General features: G+C 32.7%; 1 long non-coding RNA gene across 1 annotated transcript in view; it reads right to left on the bottom strand.

The window, feature by feature from the left end:
* Window positions 1–25,693, bottom strand: part of LOC106105617 — a 78,235-nt gene that overhangs the window by 14,370 nt on the left and 38,172 nt on the right. The window contains exon 3 of the long non-coding RNA XR_001225747.1: window positions 6,658–6,737. This is a non-coding gene — a long non-coding RNA (uncharacterized LOC106105617). The remainder of the gene's footprint in view (window positions 1–6,657; window positions 6,738–25,693) is intronic.

Here is a 25,693-nt window from a genome sequence, read left to right on the forward strand (position 1 = left end):
AGTTCATTTTTAATAACTCCGAGCAACGCTGCATTAAACGAATGGCTAATTTAACGCAATGTTTTACAGCTTTTTAAAAACTCTGTAATAACATTGAAATATTTTTACGCCTTTACTAACATTTTTATTCGTAATCTATTATTTGTTTAATTTAACATTACATTACATTTATTTTATACTACACTATAATTATAATGAATTCTAACTGATCGTGGAAATGCATCTATATAGAGTTAGCAAATGATGTAATAATTTATTTCAGGTAAAACCGCGTGACAGAACTCGTGCACGTGCAAATTAACAATAACATCTAAATATAAATGTGAACCGAAACATTGGTACCTAATAATACGTCATAAGGAAATGACGTGAAAACTATTCCAAGTGGTAATTGCGAAATCTTACGACTTCGTAATTACAGTTCAGTTTGGCTTTCAGTTGGAATGACGTGAAAGGGAACCGTTTAGTTGTCACCCACAGGTGTAACTAATGCTTGTAACACAGCGAAAGGGATCCGAAAGCGAAGCGAATGCTACGAACTATGTTATTGTCTTGATTTAATGCTGAAATGAAACAAAGGAATTTCCATTTTATATTTCACACTAAAACTAGTTTAAAACTAGCTGTTACCGTGCGGCTTTATCCGCATGAAATTATGAAAAAAATATTTTATTACTTACATGTGTCAAATTATCAATAGCAAATGTAAAAATGACATAACATGACAAACCTTGGAAATCTTATTTGATGTTGGCAGGAACTTTTGGTCTCTTTACCACATTAGGGTTTTTATTCAAAATATTTACCCCCTTAGTTTAATGGCGTGAAAATATATAGTCTTAAGCGTGACGTAAGTGTAGGGCTTTTTATTAATAAAAGAATTTTTCAAAAATATGCTGTAATTGCTGACATCTTAGGCAACAAAGAAGTGTGTGTTTACGCTTTATTATAATAGTATAGATAAAGATAGTCATAGTTTAAATAAAACAAATGTTGCATCTGTTGTTTAGACTCTTGGTATTCTTCGGATTAGAATAGCTTTGTTGTGTGGTGTTAACGTTACTGACGCATGCTTAGCCTTTGTAAGCAAATGCTAAATCTTAATAACATAAGTCATAAACAACTTAATTAGAAACTATTCCAAGACAGTCCAAGTTATTCAGATTTAACATTAAATATAGTAAAGCTAATAAAAAGGTTTAATTGAATTTGAGGCGTCCATAACAATTATTTATTTCATTCAATTGTTTATATCAGATCGGAATATATCTTCCTCAGATTTCCTTCGTCAATGTTTTAATAAAGAACAGTAATTATTAATAACGGCTGTCACTTTTCGACCTCTACAAATCGCAAATTGTTTTTCCATTGAAGCGTATACAATTAATTTATAAGAAAGATAAATTACTACGAGGCTTTATGGGTGGGGGCAACCCTAACATGCCTATTTCTCCTTTGACGCGTCGCCCTCGTAAATCACATTTGTCGCTACGCTAGTTAATTACAGATTAATTATACCATTTTATTTACAATGTGGAAGCTTAATTAGCTACGGACACATTTACAGCCGAACCCAATATCTATCGATCGATCCGAAGGTTACTTTAAATGTCTTACATTTGTACTGGCCTGGAGCTTTCGCTATCTATTAACAAATTCTGTTTTGTGATTACAATTGCGATCCTTAGATTGAATTTATTTAAAATAAATGAACCTACAAAAGAGCTAACAGCGTCAGTGGCTCAGTGGTTTAAGCACTTGACTTGTAATCTACAGGTATTGGGTTCGAATCCCGCCATGTACCAATGTGATTATCGATTTTTCGAATTTTCATATGTACATAATTTTCCTGGCGTTCTTACGGTGAAAGAAAACATCGTGATGCAACCTGCACATATCGGTGTAGAAATTCAAAGATAATTGTGAAGTCAACCAATCCGCATTTGGCCAGCGTGGCTCGTATAGTAGGGTGACTATGGCCTAGTCACCCTACTATACGAGCACCTCGGTGGGGACGTATAAGGTGGTGATGATAAATATACAAAAATGGTTTAAGAGGTTAACGTGTTTATTATAATATGTAAGGTAGTTTAGTGTAGATTCAGTAAGAGTTACGTTAACGAACTATATAAGTAATTATTAAACTACTCTGAATTTAACAAACATATATCACTTTCTAAATCTAAATTGAACTGAATATAGAACTTTGAAAGAAGAAATTCATATATTTTTAAATCGTCGTCTGACATTTTTCTTGTAAACGCAATCTACCGCGTATGCGAACTGAAAATGATTACAAACTTACAGCGATGCCTTTGAAAGGATTCTGGGGGGAAAATACAAGCATATTCTACCTTCATTCACTGCAAGCGAACGCTTTTTTAAATTGTATGGTTTAACGTCTCCATATTTCATATTCAACCCTCGACGCTTCTATTTTTTTCTAATTAGCTTTTAATTTTTTTTTCGCAAGTGGAATAAATCTCTCGCATTTAAAATGAATGGATATTTGCATTAGTTCCAGGGGATTTTACGCCGGCTTGATTCCATTTTCGTTTATACGGTATTTTTAAAATTTTTAGCGACAATTTCATTTTTTAAAAAGTGTGTTTACATCCCGCAAATTTTACACTGTTTAAGGCTGCTAAAATATAACTGTTTTAATTGCAATTGTTTTCTAATGATTTATCGACCTTTTGCATTGTATGTTATACAGCCTATTTATTGCCCGCGACTTCCTGTGCGTGGTATAAAAAAAATAGGAAGTACACTATGCGCTTCTATTCTTAACTGTAATCTATGTGCCATGCCAATCATTCAGATCTGTTGAACTGTTTTGGAGTTACTTGCTAACATCCATCCATCTAGACCAGATTTTCCCCAACTTTTTCCTTTTGGACAACTTTAAAAGTTTAAATTTTTTTGATATCGGTTGTGACAAGAAACATTCAAACGAAATGTAGTAGAACTTAAAGATTTTGGTGGTTTACATAAAAGCACAATTAAACGACTAGACCCCAAATTTTACAATTCATGGACCCCAGAGGTTCCATCTCAATCACTTTGAGAATTAGACTCAGACTTCGAGTTATACATTTATAATATTAAGAGACAATTTAATTGAAAATCGATCTTCCTTGTTTCGTAAAACCATACTTCAAATTACTAAACGAAATAAAGAGACCAGTCTTTATATACTCATTTTATTACCGTATACATGAAAACAAAAAAACTCCGCTAACGTTCCAAGTCTATTTTCGTGGAATGAAAGGAAAGAGCCGACAGTTGAAAAAAAAACCGTTCGGTCTATAACATCTGTTCAGTATCAAAACGGCAGTAAAAGAACCGCCTAGAAAAACTTAACCATACAAAGTTACTTGAAAACGAAAGCTTGTTTGTGTGTAAAGTTAGTAGTAAAATATTTTTTGTGGACTCAAGTATTTTTAATACCGTTGATATATTTTGTAAGTATATTAGAGACGGCATATTTTTGACCGACTTCCCAAAAGAAGGAGGTACTCAGTTCGTCTGTATGTTTTTTTTTTGACTGAACTATCGCATAAAAGTGCGATTGTCAATTGTTTCGCAGCCCATTCAACTGTTTAGTTGCACAGCTAATTATGCCGTAACACATAAAAAAACATACAGACGAATTGAGTACCTCCTTCTTTTGGGAAGTCGGTCAAAAATCAAGTAGTTGTACCTCCTCTTAAGCTTATAAGAATCAAAGCGAGACTAAACAGTTGTGCGATATTTTAGTTTGACCAATTAAAGACTTTACCAGCAGTTAGTTTATTTGTATTACTATTTATTCGAGGAATGCTTTATATTAATATTTTTCCATAAATAAAATTAACTAAAATAACTACTTTACTTTTAAATACTCTATTTAACGTGTTTACGCTAGTTTTTTCTGAATGCATTGCTGAGCTTTCTTTATTCGTACGATTCTATTCAGTCTGTCTGTGCGGTTTCCATTTATGCGCGTTAAACCAGATGCAAAACGTACCAGACACAAGCCCTAGATTAAATGCTTTTACTATAAATATGTAAAAAAAATCTATACAAAATCAACGACACGTAATACGAGCTTTATTGTGGTTTAATAGAAATGTTAGTTATATTCGGAATTAGGTTGTTTTTTTTTTTAATTTTTGACGCGCATATTTTGACAATATGTTTGTAAAAATGGCCTAATTATTTTTAATTACTAACGAACATTAAAAATAAAGACTAAGGACCTGTCCCACCAAATTGTAAATTGTCTGATAACAATCCAACGTGTTAAGTATGTAACGGAAATATCGGATTTTGTTACCTTATCTGTCGTCAATTTTACGCTATCTATGCCTCTATCAGGCTATGGTGGGAAAGGCCCTAAAAAGTTACAGTCGCTTTTACAGATTTAAAAAAGGAATAGTGGATAAAATTGTTACTTAAGTTTATTTACTTTCGTCGTGCTAAAGAGTATATGAAGATATACAAGTAGAAAAAGATAAACCAAACTAGAGTCAAAATTGGAGGACTAAAAGCACCATAGACATAACCCTTACAGCACTGGCAACATAAATTAAACCTTATACTCATATACTTGAGACTTAATTTCTATTGGGATTAGTTAACACATTAATTGTACAATCAAGACCTAAGTAAACATGAAAACCCGATCTCAATGTTTTGTTTGAATAATTATTATAACAGTAGAAATTTGCCCGACAATGGACTGTTTGGGGAATGGAAAATTCCTCGTTGGTAATTTCAACAACGTGTATCGTGCAAACGTTCGTGGGCATAATGAAGCTATTTGATCAAGTAAAAATAAATTCAATGCTAAATTTTGTCGGTCGATATTGTTTATATTAAACGAATGCTTTTGATGTTGGATACGTAGCTATCGATGGTAAGGCATGAATTAATAATCTTGTTATATATTATACGGTAAAAGAGCAAGCGGCCTTCTGAAATTCGCCGAAATGGCGAAGCTACCCATAGACATCCGCAATTGCAGATGTGTTGCCTACTTTTAATCGACGAAGGAGACATTAAGAGGATATTTCCCCTTCCTATACAACTCCTCCACTATCAAATCCACTTTCTTTTCCAATCCTTTTACTAAGAAAAGCGTAGAAAGGGAAAGGGACTAAATTAGATCGCATCTAACTGTTCACAGAATGTTTTTAGGAAACCCAAAGAAAATATGGTGTTGGAAATATTTTGAAACATTAGCAAACATCTTAAATGCATATGTAAACGAAATTCTACACAACCTGGATCTTACCACCAATTAGGTAGATAGGATATAGGATAGAGGTAGATAGGACTGCGGTTTGACGGACAATACGAATGCGGTTAGCTACAAAACATTAGTTATAAATTACAATATTGTTAACGAGGCTTAATTCTATCGCAAATATAGCTTATTGATTAAATTTACGATCTACCAACTAAATTACGAATGCTAAAGTTTAGAGGGTTGGTTGGCTGGATGAATGTTAGAGTTTGTAGCCTAAACGGCGGAATGGATCTGGATGAAATTTCGCAAAGATTTAGAACATAGTCTGGAAAAATGCATCGGCTACTTACTTTTGTTTTTTAATCCCACGAGAACGGAGTCGCGGGCAAATGCTAGTATGCAATAAAAATGTAACGCCTTTACCCGTGAAGGGTTGGCAGATTCCTATTTGGCGTGATTTATATAACGTTATTCGCACTGTAACAGAAATACAATAAAAATATTAAACCTACTTCACCCTATATTAGGAAACGAAACATTTGCTCATTCAATTGACGTTGTCCCTTTTCCGTCATGTACAAAGAATCAATATAAAAAACTTCTCTATCTGTCCATTGTTCTTGCGAGCCCTTCAAAAGTCCTCGCGTGACCTCACGATCTTTGTGCCCTCGGACGGTCGGGAAACTAATGTTCTAGCGATTCATAACAGCTGTATAAGTATATTTTAGTAGTATAGCTTTATTGATTACTATATTTGGGTTCCAATGGGATAAAAATAAACAAACAGAGAATATATAAAAAGAAATACCACATTTATTCGTTAGAGATTCAAGTTAACATTGCTTTTAAAACAACAAACAACATGACTTACGACCGTAACCCAGAAGGGTAGACACAGACAATCTACAACTATCTTTTTTTTTTTTTTAATAAAGTATTACACGAAGAAAATATTACTAAGTATTTTATTTAAAATGCCTCATCCATATAACAATTAGAATTCGTATTCCAATAGGAATGAAGCTTATTAGAATTACAATACGTCGTCATAAAAGTAACCAGAAACTGAGATAGATGGCGCTACAATGTACAGTGTACAAAAAAGTTTACATACTATAGTAACTAATAATTACGAATTAGCTTAACTAAGTTGCTCGTTGTACAAATAATTTATAAGTGATGAAGGGGGAGGTCTTACATGACTGTCATGTTATTTTCCACGCATAGTACACAATATGTTACTAAAATGGCTGTTCACACCAGTTAACCTGGTCTTGAGTCCTTAAATGTAGCATTTTTATGCTTCAACTTTACAGAGTTAATTGTGTTACGAAGTTTAACTCACGTTTAAGGTAAAAAGGCGAAAAGGTAGTTTTAAATAAAAATTTGCTACAGTAAATTCAACCTTAAAACAGTACACTTACGTTTTGATATCGTTGGCGCGATATCTAATTCATTGTCGACCAGTGTGCCCCGTCCTTCCGCGAAGCCGAGCCGCAATATTCTGTAACAAAGAAAAATGAAACATGTAAAAATTATAATGCTTTTAAACATGCTTTATACCATTATAAGCTTCCGTACAGTCATTATGAAATAAAGTACAATTTTAAGGTGATAGAGGGCGTTATAATCAAAAAAGGTGACATTAGAAAAGAGGTTGAATGCCAAAGTTTAGATTAATGGACAGAAGTTTAGAGTTTGTAGTCTAAACTACTCGATAGATTTCGATGTTTTGTCATAGATGTAGAGGAATGTCTGGCAGAACCATAGACTACTTGTTTTTTTAAATTCACGATTAAGTCGCGGTCGAAAGCAAGTGTTATAAATGTTTATATATCAATTAATTTAATTAAAATGTTCAGAGTAAACATAATGAAAAATCATTTCATTGTAATGATATGTGGTAAAATTTATTTGTTTACAGTTAACCTCAAAGTAAAAACAAATAAAACTCGTGAAACTTCATTTGAAAACAAAAGAAATAACGCATTGATTTGAAAACTAATAAAGTTACAATTTGAGTTTCAGCGTTAAAACAAAGAAAGGACTCGGATTGATCAAAAACTTTACAAAACTTTGTACTTAAGTGAAAACTTTTATAGAAAATAAGTAAATTGTTTTGTACACGAATAATGACATCGATGGATATAAAAAGTCAAAACAAAACTATAATAAAAGTAATATAATTTTCTATTGTAGACTTAGTTAATAACTATAAAAATATATGTTTGTACGTTTGTTGCGTATACGTTCCTAAACTACTGGACTAATAGTGTTATAATTTTGAACGATTGTCAGATAAGGTTCTTAAACAAAGTATTTAAATTAAAATAGTCTTTTTTTATCTTTATCTATATTAATATAAGAGAGATTTGTATTTTTGTATGTATTGAAATAACTCAAAAACTACTGGGCCGTTTTTAAAAATTCATATACTGTTTGAAAGGTAATTTATCTATGAGTAGCAGAGGCTATATCTTTTATTATTTTTTAATTTCACGGGGACGAAGTCGCGAGCAACAGCTAGTGTAAAATAAATGTTTTTGTTTGCTCTAACATATAACATAACACATTCGTATTTATTTGCAATTGCCGGGTTCAGTTTGTTATAACAATTAAAAAGATGTGTAATTATGAAATTTATGGCTATAAAAAAATTAATTATAAGGGTTAATGCGAAAGGCCATTCAACTAGGGTTGTCACAGGGGACAATTACAAAATCCGCTAGAAGGCAGATGTCAAGAAAAAAGAATTAAAAACCTCCAATACGTTCAATTCTCGCCTTTGTATAACATTTTTATGACATAAAAATTTATTACATTAATGATCTTAAGTGTTTTATTTACTTATTTCTTCTCATACTTACCTGCGATTAAACCACTCATTTCGATTCAAAAGAAATCAAAGTTTTAGACATCATAAGAGGATCTTTGAGATCTGCACAAAAGGTCTTTGAAAATATTCCTGGCTCCTAGAAACCCAAAAGAGCGTTTATCCATTCAGCCTTTACAAAGACATGAAAAACGCAGACGGTTTTTTCAACGTTTTTTTTTCTCCCGCCAATTTTCGTAGATTCCTAAGCGAACACGTTCCGGGCCTGTTGCTACCTGTCTGCCGTCTATACGTTTTTTTAACCCGCCCAAGGCCCATAGCATAATGAAGCCAGCCGGTGTCGAACGTGCCGTTGTGTTTTCGTCCAGGATAACGTGTTCTATAATAGTGATGCTTTTAGTTTTTTTTATTTAAATTTTTAACGGTTATAACCGGCCAGTGTAGGTAATTTTTTTTACCACAAATAACGCCCTCTAACGCTTTTATACATATTTTCTTCAAAGATTGTTACAAATATATGTTACCGTCTTATTTATATAATCCTGAGAATTCTATTTTCAGATAATAAAGTGTAACACTTAATGGTAAACCGTAGGCGTAAATACGAAATCGATTACTAGAAAGTCTATAAACATATCGGTACGGATATCTTTTCGCATTTTCTCAGTTTATTCGAAACAATCGGATAATGGTTGTGTAATTTCAATGAAGGTTACAGCCTACGCCCCCGCTTGCTTGATTTGCGAGATTACACGAAACGCCTTCGTAGGGCAATTTATATAACACTTATTTACTTAATTAAATACAATTGGAAAAATAACTTTTCCATCTAGATGTATATTTACATAAGTAATTTGAGGTACTTTTATCCAAAGAATGGTTTTAAATTTAACCACTAAAGTTAAATGACCCATATTTAGGGTAACATGAATTTTTATCGTAAGTTTCCCTTGTTGAAATGATTGTACAAAAAACATGTTTTTGTACAGATATATTAACAATGTTATGCATTAATATATTACAAAAACCTTTAAAATTATCAATAAAAATTGGTTAAACACGATTGAAATGAATCCATCAATTATTTGATAATGTACAGTGTAAGATAAACATATTCTCACGAAAATGTAATGTATTTACAAGTGGCCAGTTTTATTTGCCCTGCTCACCTCACAATGACTACTATATAAGGCTAACAATTATAATAAAACACAATTTAATAGAAGTATATCCAATTAATATAATTTGATTTAATAAATTCAAATATTTCTGTTAAAATTATACGTAGTTATTTTCTGGAATATTTAATTATTGAAATTCGCATTTATCCTCATCATCATCTTCCTCCATATCCTACTCTCTACTCGGCGCAACAGGTTTTTGTCCTCTACATAACTCTATCATCCGTCATCTCAGTCATCACTCCATTCTTCATCATGTCACCTTTCACGCAATCCATCCATCTCTTTCTAGGTCTAATCTACACCTCTCTCTATTCATCCTATTCGTTTTAAAACTGTATGTTTAATTTTTAATCACACTTCATACTAGTAAATACGAAAGTTTAGATAGATGGATGTTTGTTAGATTTTGTAGCTTAAACGGCTGAACGGATTTCGATGAAATTTAGTATACATGTAGAGGATAATCTGGAATATAGGCTACTCACTTTTTTTTTAATTCCACGCGGACGGAGTCACGGGCGAAAGCTAGTGATGTTATAAGAATATAATACTACTGGAACTTACATCAAATACAGCGTTTTCTCCCCTAAATTACTGTACCAAATCTATTTTATTAATCAAATTAAATTCTCATATTCATTAAAACAAACTAACAGCATTTATAACATAATCATGTCATGTACATTTAAAAGCTTCAATACATATAGAAGGCACTCGAGTTCTCTCTAATTGCTCAGAGCTTTTTAACTTTGGGGTAAGTTTGGGGAAAGAATTAATGAATGTAGGAAGAAGGTTCGTTTCAATGTAATTAAATTATCAAACATCTTACATACATACCCTTAGCTTTGATACCCTATTTACTGAATCATTAAATATACATTAAAATGAATAACATGGTAATCTATAGAACTAAAAATTGTACGTTTCATAGAGCAACTTATTTTGAAGATGTACAACTGGCTTTTGCCCGCGTCTTAATCTGCGCGGAATTAACAAACACTTAGTAATCTATATGATCTACTAGATTATAGAAGTGTAAAGATTATATGTGGATGGCTACAAAGGAAGAGGAAGACCAAAGAAAGTATGGATGGATTGTGTGAAAGAGGATATGCTTAAGAAAGGAGTGGATTCAAATATGACGGCTGATAGAGATGTATGGAAGAGTAGCACATAATGTGCCGACCATAAGGGATAAGGCAAGTGGATGATGATGTGATTTTCCAGACTATGTTCTACATCTATGCCAAATTTCATTGAGATCTGTTAAGTCGTTTTTGAGATACGTATTAACTATGTATCCATCCAAACCTTTGCATTTATAATACATATTAGTATGATTATGTAGGTAACTACAAATAAAAATAAGACCTAAATTGAGGTATTTTGAGTGAATAATTTTCTTTACTTGCAATATCGACCACATTTCATCAAAACCACATTTAACGTATTGCCCAAATTACTAATACCTTAAGGGTTCAAACTATATACGTTTACTAAAATTTATGGCCCTTCCAAGTTTAAGTTAAGCACGCTTAAGAGTTCCAAGTTCAATACTTAGCGATACGTCGACTAAACCTTTATTAATACTGGGTAACACCTGGTAGAACTTGGCAAACATTAATTTGACAATTGACTTATATGATAGGGGCACGACGTAATTAATTCAAGCCCACTGCTTAAGTTAGGTATTTAATATTTTATCTTTAAAATTATTAATTGCTTGTTAATTTTATTTACCTGTAAATTTTCAATGCTCAAAAACTAGTACAAAACATATCAAAGGTTTTAAAACGAGAATTAAAAATGGAAATAATTTTTTGTACGAGTATTTCAGAAGTCAAAAGCCACGATTGATATTACAAATGACTAACTGAAGGTACAGTTTCTATTAAAAATTACAATAAAGGTCAAATATTGAAACGAATCTTAAACATTACTCGTACTCTATCTTAAACTACATCTGAAAAAACGACAAAAAAATAATGGAACTTGAGGTTTAAGCGTTATTTAACATGACGTTACAAATTTAACTGTCGTTTCAGTAATCTGCAGTATCTGCTAATAAACCCTTAATTTGATCGATTCTCAAGCGTAGTATTGAAGTATTCAATCATTAAGATTTTATATTTTTAATTAATCGTAAACGAATAATAAATTTCTCAATTCTATGTACGCATTGATGCGTATTTTGTGATATCACGTGAAAACTTCGCCCTATTAACCCGTTTACATCAACCCTTTGTACAACTTTTCCTTCACCGCGATCTCTTTAAGATGTTTATGCAAGTTAACTCGCTTACCGACTTTTAGTATGTTAAGATCAGCCATCTATGAATATAATTGGCACTCAAAGTCGCTAAGAGGAAACTTTTCACTTTGATGCTCTTCCCCTGGGTTTAGAGATAGCCAATTATGTTGGGATTTAGAATTGCTTGGATATTTTTACTTAAGTTTTCCTGCATTTTCTAAAAAGCCTTACACATGACATATCTAAACTAAGGAATTGGTTAAGTAACCATTAAGCGAGTCTTCGTAATTACGAAAACTATAATAAAAATTTAATAGTTTATAGTAATAAAAGGAGACCACACGCAGGGTTATAAATATCTTCCCATAGACACCAACAGATGGCGTTAGTTGACCGATAAGTAGTAAAGATAAGTCAGCTGGTAAACATCTTATTTCAGTAACATTATCCAGCGTAGATTATTATAACGCAAACATAATTATTTATTACGTTTTATGATAGTATTAATCTGTAATTGTAAGATCTGTTTTCAACTGTGTAATTAATTATATAGTGTTTGCTTTATGAATGGATTAAATGATTATTATTATTATTATTATTATTATTATTAATTAAATAAGAATGTAAATAAGTATATGTAAATAAGAATGAAAAATAAACAGCATGTAAAATTGATTGCATCGTAAAGATTGTTGTTATAAGATTTTTTCTAAATCTGTGTGTAACAAACAGAAGAAAAAGTTTAATAAACTGAGTATAAGCAAATGAAAATACAAATTTTGCTTATACTAAGTTTATTCTAAGTTTAACTTTATTATTTTATTTTTATTTTATTAAAAATATTACATGAGACAAATTAAAAAATATGCACAAATATGGCCTCGCAAAAACCATATAATTGGTTTGTCCGCGGGTGCGCTGGTTACAATTAACAATACAAAATATGTAAAGTGTCGTATTGGTGTATGATAGTTTTATGACGTTTTTTTTTTTGTAGAATTGTTAAATACATACATATATAATATACTGTATATAAATAAAATATTCTGTTTAAGGGCTATTATCAAAAAGATGGCTTTCCAAACGTTTAACAAATAGTTTAAATTTTGAATTTTATATAATACATACAATTTATATAATTTTATATAATACAGCCGTACAAATAGATTATACCGCATTTATTTGTAAGGCTGTATTTGTATAAAAAATTTTGCATTTGTAAGAATCTTCTATAGTTTATCTCGTTACCTGAATTTGTTATCAAAATCAACTTAATTTTGTCCCAATTAAAAAATAAAACGTCATCGTAAAATTGTAATTAAGGAATTATTCGAAATTTAAATACATCGTGTAGACTAAGCGTCATTTGGTGGCGGGTTTTTAAACAATCCCCATCCAGACATGGCCTCTGAGTAGTAACAGCTTTAATGTTTTCACATTCACTTTATAAAGAGTCGAGGGAGCGGCGAGAGGTCTTAATAAATTGGTGATTCGAAATTCAAACGACCGAGAGGCATGCGCTACCGGGGCATGCCTCGCGACTTTTCCTACACAGACTTTGACTATAAAGAAACGGGCTAGGCAAAAAGCTGACATTGCAGTTAATAAATTCTGCTACTTTTCGCTAAGGGGAAGTTAACAAAATCATTTCTGATATTTCATAAAATTATATTGTTTATGTGAACATAATACTGATTCAAAAAAGAGAATACAACTGGTCAATTTAAGAACTGCGCGTTGGACAGATCCTGTCTCTTAAAAGTCAAAGTATGATTACGTTCGAAGTAAATTTTTCAAAGTTAAAGGGGTGTTTGATTAACCCATGAATCACATTCGTTGGGGGAGCAATTTTGGGACAAACAAACCATTAATTTAATTAATTCTGAGAATAACAAAGCGACAATGTTTGGAAACATTTATATTGCGGTGTTTTTACATTAATTTACATTTACGTAAATGTTTACGAAGTTATTTTCTCTCTCTCTCTCTCTTTCTCTTCTCAATCAATTATTCTTTTTGTCAACCGTGAGTATTTACTTATAAAACAAAGATGGAAAAGGTTATGGTGAGTATACACGTGAGTGTTTTCTAACTTGCAGAATCTCGAGGAAATACCTAAATAAGGACGTGTGTACGGTGCATTTTGCTTGGCTTCGAACATTTATCTTGAGACTTGCATGTCTCACACGATCATACTCGAGATCGAGTATGTACGGGCGTATGTGTCCACCATTAAAGTCGTAACTCCCGGTATCTTTGACAAAACTCGAGTTAACAATATCCATATTTTGAAAAGTATTACTACAATAAATCGGTAGGTAATAGACTCAACGAAACCTTTATTTCATATCTTTAACATAGATTTCAAGGTTCCGTCACAAAATCTAGAATTTTACATTGTACCAGATATTTTAGTTCGAGTTACGGAATGGTTCCAAGGTGATCGGCTGATTCACGATATTGAAGAAAGACGACCTTCAAGTGGTCGCTGTGATAACGCTCAAGGAAACAACGGCAGAGTAATAACGTTTAACTACTTAGGAACATTCGAAATAAAGACTAAGTTTGTATATGTTTAAGAAAAAACATACTTTTTTTATAATAAAAGGTGGCAAACGCGCAAGCGGCCACCTGAATCCACCGAAATGGAAAGCGACTGCTGCCCATAAACATCCGCAATTGCAGATGCGTTGCCTACCCTTGATTGACGGAGGAGAAGACGCACATAAAGAGGACAATTCCCCTTTCTATGCGTCTCCTCCACCGTCGAATCCACTTTGCCTTACCATCCTTTCGTCTTAAGAAAAGAATGGAAAGGGAAAGGGACTAAAATTAGGACATATACTTTGATTAGAGTTTGCTCAAAAAAAATCCATCCGATCCAGGGCCTTAATTTTTTTTACGTGTAACATCAGTTTAAAATACTTTATATATACTAATATAATAAAGCGTAAACACACACTAATTTGTGGCGTAGGATGTCAGCAATCACAATATGTTTTTGTACAAATATTTTGGATAAAAACCCTAATGCGGGACCATACGATACGAGCTGCCAACATCAAGAAGCAAGGTTGCCATCGTAAGGTAATTGGTATTTTAACATTTGCAATTGAGAATTTGACAAATGCAAACAATGAAATAACGTTTTTATAATTTCATGCGGATGAAGCCGCACGGGAACCGTTAGTATTTACTAAAATCGAATAATAATTTTAGACACTTTTGTTTTTATTTTGGAACATTCATATAAAGTTATAATAAGGGATTTAATAACTATACTAATGTATGAAAACTTTACAACGTAAATATCAGTGCCACTTCAAATACTCCTAAGCAATTGAATTTATTGTAACCAGAATGGGAGTTGATGCGGGACATTTTCACGGTACAGTTGCCAAGTAAAAGTGCAATATCCTTTCCACTAAGCCGTGTCCTCTTGAAGCGTACATACGGGCACGAAAGTGCTTATGAAACCTTAACGAGCTGTGCACATGTGGCGCGATAGGGGCGCCCTCTGTCTCGAACAATACCTTCATTATGCAATGTCATCAAACAACAAATTTGAACCCTATCAATGAAGTGGGAAGTCAGAAAGTCGTTTAACTTAAACGAACAAAGGGATGGTTCGACAAAGAAAATCAACAGATGGCTCTGCGATAAAGACGGGGACATCTCGAATGAAGGGTATTCATAATGAAAATAAAGGGTCAAGTATATATTTGATGTGATAATTTCTGTAAGGCTTTGAAACAACACATCGGGCTTTGTTGGATATTCGGTTGTATTGGAGCAACAAGATTACATAATGGATTTTGTGCGCCCGTTGCCCTACGGCATTTTATAGACAAGAAAAATCCAAATGGAAAATTGACGTTATTTATAAAGTAACAGAAATCCTTTTACGTATTAATTACATCACAAATTCTTTTAATAAACATATTATACACCTTATTGTTTACATAATAAAATACGTCGCTATAAATAAAAAAGTTTACATGGATGTTTGTTAGAGTTTGTCACCTAAACTGTTAAATTAATCTCGATGCAATTTGGCATAAATGTAGAGTATAGTCTGGAAGAACACATAGGCTACTTGCTTTTGTTTTTTTTTGTATTTCACGCGGGCGAGGGCCAGTGCCTAAATATATTGATACTTAAGACTAGTAACTTAGTATTTAGCAGCTATTCTTGTGACAATATAAAGTGTTTATATAATTCATTGAAGGCTTACACAGATATATAGGTGAATTTGACTGGAGGGAATATTTGATCGTTTAATCCATTTGCCAGTTCAAGTGGGCAATCCGAAATGCTTGCGTTGTCCGCAGACAGAATACGTTAGCGATGGTACAAATTAATCAATTTACATGAATGCTGGTGAATCCGATCTTATACAGAATTCCTTTACAGTATTTGGAATTTGCTATAGAAACAATTATTAAGAAAACCTGTACGTTTACTGTTAGAAGTCAATTGACTGGTTTACTTAGTTGTTTTGTTTATTTTTTACTTAACACTAGCTGTTGCCCGCGACATGTTCCACGCAATATTAAGATAAAAAGTAGCCTATAACATGTCCGTCTATGTCGCCTACTCTTCACTGAAAGTCAGGTCGAAATCGGCCCAGCCGTTCGGAGATTTCCCGGAACAAACGCGGCTTGCAGATAGACAGACAGACAAAAAAAATTAAATGCGATTTTTGTTAGCAATACATCATCTTCCCGTAACCTGGATTTTTTCTTTGGATATTACAAATAGTAACTCAAGTTTTATATGTATAGAATAAATTTATTTTAAATCCTAGAGTTACTACATGCTTTGTTAAATAGTATTAGAGTAAAGATGATCTTCATTTGTTTCGATTTTTACATGTTCCATGAGATAGCATATTATTATTTTTTGTAACATCGAAAGCGACATGAAACTTCGTAATTAAAATTCGATTTGCGCACTAATAGTCGCTAAGGTGATTTTCACGGTGTTTTATTTAACACTTTTGTACGTAATTATACCGAACTAATAGTTACTGGTTACGATATATTATAATTTGGACAATGATAAATATCATATTAATGATGTAATAATCATTGTGTGATAGTCCACACGCGACATAATATTTGACCAAATCAATTTATTATTGTGGTATTAAAAAACAAATGGCGTCTTCATTGTTACTGGCTGTTACTCGCGACTTCATCCGCATGAAATAAATAAAATAATAAAAAAATGTTACAGATAAATTACCTATCTAATGGTAAAATAATTTTTGAAATCGGCCGTGTAGTTTTTAAGACAATTCATACATAAAATACAAATCTTTCTTCCTTATAATATAACTATATATTGGGGATTTTCAAATAATATGTGCGTTGCATACAAAATCTATAATGATTACTTAAAAACTAAGACTATTAGTAAGTCTCACTTAGTAACAAATTACCAATTCCGTGTGCGGTAAATGCGGCCTTTTTGACCTGTTCTCGGTCATGTAAATCGCGTAGAAAACGGGCTTAAAAACCCAGACATTCAGTTTGTTGTTAACTTATTTCTAATCACACGATATAACTATGACCTAGGTATTCCTGAAAGGTTTTGCGTGTTCTCCAAGCGTGAGATACAATAAGCCCCATTACCGCATTAGTTAGATATCTAATCAGCCGTAAGGAATTAGTGTTTAGCAGCGTGAATTTACACAATGTATGGGGTTTGAATAATCTTAATGTTATCTATAATGAGAATTAATAGACGGAGAGAAATTTATTGACTACTACCTTTCTACCAGGACACCGTCGGCGTGGAATTAAAAAAAAAACAAAAGTGCCTATGTATTCTTCCAGACTATCATCTACCATACCAAATACATCGAAATCTGTTCAGCTGTTTAGGCTACAAACTCTAACATCCATCCATCCAAACTTTCGCATTTATAATATTAGTAAGATCTATTGTGATTTTTACATTCTTAAGCAGGTATATAAGTAGTGGTCACTAAGGACAACCCTTATTGTGAATTCTATGTATTAAATCTAGCCCTTAGTGTTACATGAATTACAGTGCGACAGTAAAAATCGTTATAAGACAGTTTACTATAAGTGTTGTGTATTATAAAACTATATTGTTTATATAAAAAATATATTTACTAACTTTCAGAGTGATAGTCAAAGAAATACTCAAAATCCCACCCTCATCCGAGACCAATATCTTTAGAAACCTAACAGCCTCCGCCATAACCCAATTTTTACGACCTCCATGTTTATTTAGACGCCGACTCAATGTGCAGTGTTTATGACCTTGTGAAAAAGGGCCCAAAGAGCAGATGTAGGCGTTAGAAACAAAATAACGGCGATATAAAAAAAAACAGGTTTTACGTTGGCCCGCATTAATAATTCATCCCTAATCCTCTAAGTTGGTGCCCGAATGTTCTTTATGAGACAATCGCTTGCTATACATTCGCACTACGGACATTGCCTAAGGAAAGGGTGACCATACTATTGAATGATATTAGGATAATTCAAGGACAATAAGACTAGTCGGATAATTTTAATACATATATGAAAGAATTTATTACTATAGTGAAGTTAATTATATAATATTATTTTTCTTGCAGATCCCTTTTTAAATTTAACTGGCTTCACTAAATTGTCTGCTGCCGCTTTGCTTTTAACTTGAGGTTTTAACCTCTATAGTAAAGTACCGATACCTTATAACAAAGTTAAACTAAGTCAAGTTATTTATAAACATGATTGTTTAATTAATGCAATAACTGTTTATTTTAATATAAGGAAATAGTAAGTTACTTTAGTAATAAATATGGTGTTGTAGATTTATTAACAGACTTTGTTAACGAAGCATAACAAATGCATTTAATTGAAATTAATTTATACATACTGGTTGTATGCTTAGTTTCCAAGTACAGAATAGCTTATTTCTGTCCTTTAAAACGGTTAATATTATACAATAAGTTGGTACAGAAACAACTCAACTAATATCGAGTTTAAATATAATTACAAAGTACATTTTTAAATGCTTTCTTCTCTCTGATGTGTACATTATATAAAAATATAAAAAAAATATATAAAATTTCATCAGACTCAAAACCGTTTAATAGTGAATTTAGTTATAAAATTAAAACTTATTTAAATCGCGACATTATCCTGAATTGAAATAATAAAACATGGTCACACTAGTCAACAGTGTAAGGGCATGTCCGAATCATTTGGTATACAGGAAAACGTAAAACATTGAAGGGATGCGCACTTCACATGTTTTTGGTGAACTTAGACGAGAAGAGATATTGCGCAGTTACGGGGGTCAATGACCCCTAATACGTCGCAAAACGTGGCGAAGTGGCTTAGTCGTACTCGCAGCTGAATTTTCGAGAGGTATACAGATTGGATTGGAATTGAGTACCCCAATCATACGTGAGATTTTTTCAGGGTTTTTTTTTTTTGCTTTATAGTTTCATAGGATGACATTTCAATGTCAAGAGTAGTTTTTTTTTTACCAAAAAATGAATGCACACCTTTGACTAAACTATGACAACTGCTGTATCAAAGCGAGACTAAACAGTTGTCCGATAGTTTAGTCTTAGGTGTGCGCACGCCCTAAGAATGTGTAATTATTATTTTCTTGTCATTGTGTTATTATGTTAATTAATTTTAGAATAACATATTTGTTTTGATATCCCAATTAGTAATTATTGAAAATATATATTTTTACCGAGGCTGACGATAAACATACATTTTAAAAGGTTTTCAGCATAGAATTCTTTCTTAATTACTTCCTAATTCACTAAGTAGCACAATCTTATAATTTACTAATTTTATGGTCACAGAAAACTAACTCAGTAATTCAAAACCTAAAGCTACAAAAATACTAAATTACAAGAATATCTGGTAAGTTAAAATGGGACGAATTTTATGTAAAATAAGGGCAGTGCTTCATTACCAAGGCTTGGGGCTAGAATAAACAAGGGCGATGGAATATTTTTTGTACATCGAAATTTGACTTGGAGCATCTGTTTCCGCGCCCGACACCGGCCAAATATTTGAACGTCCCCGAAGCCTCGAATTAGGATGTACAGTCGCCTTCCCACTCAGTGTTCCAGTTACAGAAAAATTGACTTTGAAAACAATTACATAGTTACTTTGATTAAATTATAAATAATGCGTATAACCTGAATATCGTTGAATATTGTATACTTTTGAAAAATACATTATACCGTTTCAAAGAGTAGAAAAGTTTTAAACGATTTTCTGAGGACCGCAAACGAAGGCGACTGTACATTAACTTATAAAAGCAAGTTCTTATGTTTCAAAATTTTTCGATCCACATTGTTAGCTATGAAATGGAGCCTGTTTTTTAAGTATATAGTATACATGGTGGGGTAAATTGGCTATGATAAAACTCTTATATACAAAACCTTTATTTTTCCACTAAGAAACATCACTGAAGCTTAGAATAGTATAATTTTATTTAATTGTGGAAATACTAGCAAATACTATCGATTCTTAAGAAGTATGTTCAATGTCTACCCCTTTAAGTGACGGGTGTGAGTGTTTATATAGTCATCTTCAACATAATCATCTTCATAATTGTTATGTCTCTATGTAAAACTACAAACTGCAGTTCAAGGTAAATTAATAGAGGAAATGTAATATAATTGTCTACAATAAACGATGTTTGTAAAATATAACCTAAGTAATAGCAGGGTTTATTAGAAAATGTTATAACATATTTATGAAATAACATATAATATTTAAAAGTATATGTATAGTTACTTTCATTGTTAAAATATAAATATTAATTCTTAACTTGTTTGACAAAAATACTGATTTGCTAGCCATATATATGCAACTAAGGGTAACCATTAGTGTAATGTTTTATAAATAAACTAGCTGTTCCCGTGCGGCTTCATCCGCATAAATTCTGAAAATTTTTACCCCTTAAGTTTAATGGCGTGAAAATATATAGCCTAAACATGACGTAAGTGTAGGGCTTTTTATTTAAAAAAGAATTATTAAAAAACATGCTATAATGCTGATATCTTAGGCAAAAAAGAAGGGTGTGTTTACGCTTTATTATAATAGTATAGATGACATTTTTCGGGGATAAACCGTATCTCCAATCGCCAAACTCCAGACTTTGCTTTATATATGTACCAAATTTCAATAAAATATATTGAACCGTTGCAGAATTATCAAGTAAACATGAAAAATCTATGCATCCCATAGAACAGAACTATTTCTCGGATCAGAAGTAGCGTATTCTTCCAGGCTATCCTTTAATAATTTCACCGCGATCCGTTCAGCAGTTTAGGCTAATCTCTAACGAACATCTATCTAAACTTTTGTATTTATAACATTTTTATAATGTACACTCTGAACTGCTATGCGATAATTAAATTCCTCTGAATGTAACCAAGTGATCACGGGCTTATTGATTTTTTTAATATATGCATTATAGCTTGTTTTCCTTCTGCAATGAGAATATATCATTTTATTCAATTCCAGAGATGTACTTATAACAAAGTTGTACCGCGAAGTAAACAGGTTCGAGAATAGAACAGGAGGTCACTCACTCTACGCACCGCTCGCATTTACCTGAAAATTATATTAACAGGTTACTGGTGAGAATATAAAGATATTATATAAAAGTTAACGTACACATTATTATAAATTTACCATACTATTTATACTTACTAGTATAGTCAAGGAATAAAACAAGTTAAACATTTCGTTTACAATTGTAACACCAACAAAGAAATGATATTTTAAGCAGATGTATATTCTTATGTTTAACAAACCTGACTTAGTAGAAAATAGTCGAATATTCTAGAATATATTCAGATAGTATATTAACTTACAATGAACGAAAATAGGTTCACTAAGTTATAGAGCATAAGTTGGGATTTACGTAATCCCAGCTCCCAACGGCTACGCTCGCGGGAACCCTTATAAACAACAATATTGCATCTTTGATAAAAATCCGCTGATTTTATTAAACTTTGGACCATAAGGTTTTAAATTTACGACTCGAAATATTTAGTATGAAGTTAATATTAAAATACTAATATCGTATCAAATATTTAAAGTTAAGATATATAATTTTAAAGCATATGAAAATCACGGCTGCAAGTTGCATTTATAAAACGAAACGCGGTGAAAAAAAATGAAAAGGCAAAGATCCGTGGCGCACAGCCACGACCGCAGCGCCCCACACGTGGTCGGACACACGGCGAGCACCAGAAATACACAGCGTAAACATCGCAACATGTTCACAACTAATGCTGAGAACACTTGGCCCGATTTATAAATAGATAAATAAATAATCACGCATGTGCCTTATGTTTTTCTGATGACGTTTTATATAAAAAATTATAACAATCACGAATTCATTACTAATTTCCCAAATTTATTAACCTTATATCTAACGAGCTGTTGCCTGCGACTTTATTCGCGTGGTATTGGAAAACAAACAAATTATAAAAATTACAAAAAGCTACGTATCCCTCGGGAACAGGACATTTCTCGGGGATGAAGCTTATTCCATGTGTACTCCAAACTTTGTTTTATATCAGTGCCAAATTTCGATAAGATATGTTGAACCATTCCAGAATGATCGAGTAAACATTAAAAAACTAAATTAATGATCCCACAGGAACCGTAACTATTCCCGGGATAAAAAGTAGCCTGTGTTCTTCCAGACTATGCTCTAAACCTGTGCCAAATTTCATGGAGATCCGTTCAGACGTTTAGGCTACAAACGCTAACAAACATCCATCCATCCATCTAAACTTTCGCATTTTTAATATTAGTAAGTAAAGAAGTGAGATAGTAAGATATGTTTTTCCACCTGCAGACTGATTTAATGCCTTAAAATATTATCTGGTCTCTAAGAAAGCATCGTAGTCTAGAAGAATTAATATGGGGAATCTACGTAAAAGGGATACGAAAACGTATTAGTTACGTATCTATGAAAGCGAACATCGCACAATGATTCACCAACTACAAGATTACATTCCACTGCGAATGTTTATGATATAAGGGAAGTCGCTCGCTCCGTGTTTTCGTTGGTATCTAGCATTTAATGTAAACTAACACAATATATAGACAATCTACGGCACTAAATGTAAATTATAGACAAAGAGATGTTTTATGTATAAAATGAATTTTGTATAATACAACTATTTTCACTGTCACTAGAAACTTGAGTTCGAACGACAAGGACGTTTATTTCCTACCCAGTAAAATGTCTACTACAATTAAGTAAAAAACAAATACGTGTTACATCATTGTTGATATAGTGAGTTTGCTGTAAGACTATTGGTAAGTGGGAAGCGAATTTAATTCTTCGAAGTCTTTGAAATTCCAAAATGTCGACAGACAAGTCGATCGATAGGGCCCTAGCAGGTTGATTTGGGTTCTCTGAGACCTGAATCAACGTCATTGCCACATCTCGGGTTAATAGGATTTGATGTTTACAATACTAGTGAATGCTTGCGACTTTGCTTGTAATAGAAAATTAATTAAACCTGAACGTTTATCGTGCAATGAAATCTTGGCGTTTTATTTGGGTTTACGAGTTAGTTTATAACAAAAAGTATGTATGCTTTTAAATATGTATGAAAGTAATTATGGAGTAAAAAAAGAAGAATATTACTTTAAATAGCTATATTTGAAGGAGTTTTTCATCAACTGCAAGAAACATAAGGAAAAATGTAAGGTTCAATGACCTCCAAGTAGAAGTATTATTAATGGAAGTTTCCTCTTTTGGGTATCCGAAATAAATGTTGCCGAATAAACACCTAAAGTCAGTAATAACTTTACTACCTGTTTACTAAAATATCGCGTCCTAAAATATGCAAAAATAAAATGATATCTTGCATAAATAATCTCATTGGTAAACACAAAATAACCAAAAACAGAAAACATTTAATTAAATTAAAACAAAACACAGATAATATATTTTAAATCGACCAAAGACAAGCGAAGTTGTCATCTAATTTACCTTAAACATGCTCGATGTGGCAGAACGTCTCAAAGGCATTGCCTCTTTAAAAAAAAACAAACAAGCTCAGCCCGTAGACCTTTGTTGTCGTGGTCAGTGCCTCGTGCAAAACAAAAATAAGACAAAACGAACGGGAGGAAACAGGTCTCGCCTGTTGGAACCTGTTTGACTACTTTTGACCACTTTACCGATCCCTGTCTGGCTGGAATTGTATGCGATCCATTTCAACCTTTAATACTATAGTCATAAAGTTTGGAATATTAGGGGCTCTATTTCGGCTGCATTTTTTCGTCCACTGCGACGGTCTGAAGCTATGATTTAAAGGCATTTCGATTTCTTTAGGAATCCAGACAGTTCACTTACATAAAAATATATAACACAATAACTTTTTAATTTGATCTATATGTAAGTTTTATTTAAATAAAGACAATTAACTTTTGAGATATCAACAACGGTGGACTATTCATTACGACTTATTATTGAACAAAAATGAGAATTTCTTGAATAATACCTCCTTTTTTAAATCGGTTAAAAATCTGAGTTCGTTAATTTAAGAGGTACCTAAATTTAAAATATAATCAAAGTAAATGATGAATCTCTGCTTTGATGTATTCTGTAAACTTACTGTCAAGATGTTGAACAAAGAAATCTGTACATTTCAATTCTTTTTTACCATTTGAAGAACACGTGGAGGCAAGCACGCAAATAGATCCTATGTCAATGTCAAACGTCATTAGAAAATTTAAGGCGTGATTAAACGTATTAACGTTTAAATACCAACCTTATGTCGTTTACACAAGGTTGAATTCATATTAGAAATTGTAAACGCAATAAATCACCTTTCAGCTAACGAATTCGATATGAACTAAATGCGTTGTTCCATTTCAACGTAGGACGTGCGCGTCCACATTTTAAAAAGTCCATTACTGCAGCCGAGAAAAATACGTGACTATAAATAACAGAGCATGAAACTCGGTGCAGTAAACCAGAAATTCTTCCTCAAGGCCAACCATCCGATCGGGGAACATATGTACGCAAAAAGAAACGAAAGACACCAGCTGTGAAACCATTATAACTTGAGCCATTGAAAACAGCAGGCTTCCTTCATTACGTCGTTCGAAATAAGAGCGCAAGGTCCCGTGGAGATCACGTTACGACGGTGAAGGTGTCTAGTGTAAGTTGAACTCTCGCGTCCTTTCGATTTCGTTCGATTAGTTAGTGCGAGCGGTCGCGAGGTAGGTCTTGATACGATCGTGGTACAGTCACCCCAAGAAAAGGTCCCTTGTGGTCAGTGACCAAAGACGAGAATAGCGCATGTACCTGGCCTGTGCATACGATGACGTCACTCGATTGCAGGCAAGACTTTTTTCGTCTGGTGCATTACCCTTATTGCAACGCTATATAAGGTAACGTTGGTATACTTGGAAAATGTGACAAGAATAGGGTAAGGAAAAGATGTTCATAATACCTTCCCATAAGTTATAATTTTTTTATGAATAAAAACGATTGGGCTTCCCTGTATTAGGTAAAGGCGAATAATAACAGAATTTTCACACACATAAAAGTGTTTAAAGAGTTTACTTTCCTTAAGCCATAAAACATATTGTTATTTCGTTGTTATGAAAGTGAATCAGCGGAATGGCAACATTTTTATGTATCATTGTTACTAAGTAACATTACTTTATTAGGCAAAACTTAACGCTCGCGAGATTAAATGATAATATTTTAAGTTAAGGGTTCGGAAGCTTTTACGTTGTGAGATTACACAAGGCAATAGGGACCTTATCTCCGGCGAGACCTAAACAAACACGCGGTTAAGTACCCCACGCCCGTCACAACTTGATGCGGTCATGTATCTACGTAAGTTACATCTAAGTATAACGGTTTCCTGTACACTTCTTACATTGAATAACTTAGAACAGAAGTAATTTTAGAGCTCCAATACATGCGTCATTGTATAAGCTTCTATTTAGTTTAAAAATAGATTAGTGCATTCCAGATGTCAATCTTACTAATATTATAAATGCGAAAGTTTACTCGTTTATGGATGGATGTTTGTTAGAGTTTGTAGCCAAAACGACTGAACAGATCTCGATGAAATTTGGCATAGATGTCGAGGATAGTCTAGAAGGACACATGGTTATTCACTTTTATTTTTTGACTTACACGCTGACGAAGCG

The sequence above is a fragment of the Papilio polytes genome, unplaced genomic scaffold, assembly GCF_000836215.1.
Source record: "Papilio polytes unplaced genomic scaffold, Ppol_1.0 DF822845.1, whole genome shotgun sequence".
NCBI classification, from domain to species: domain Eukaryota; kingdom Metazoa; phylum Arthropoda; class Insecta; order Lepidoptera; family Papilionidae; genus Papilio; species Papilio polytes.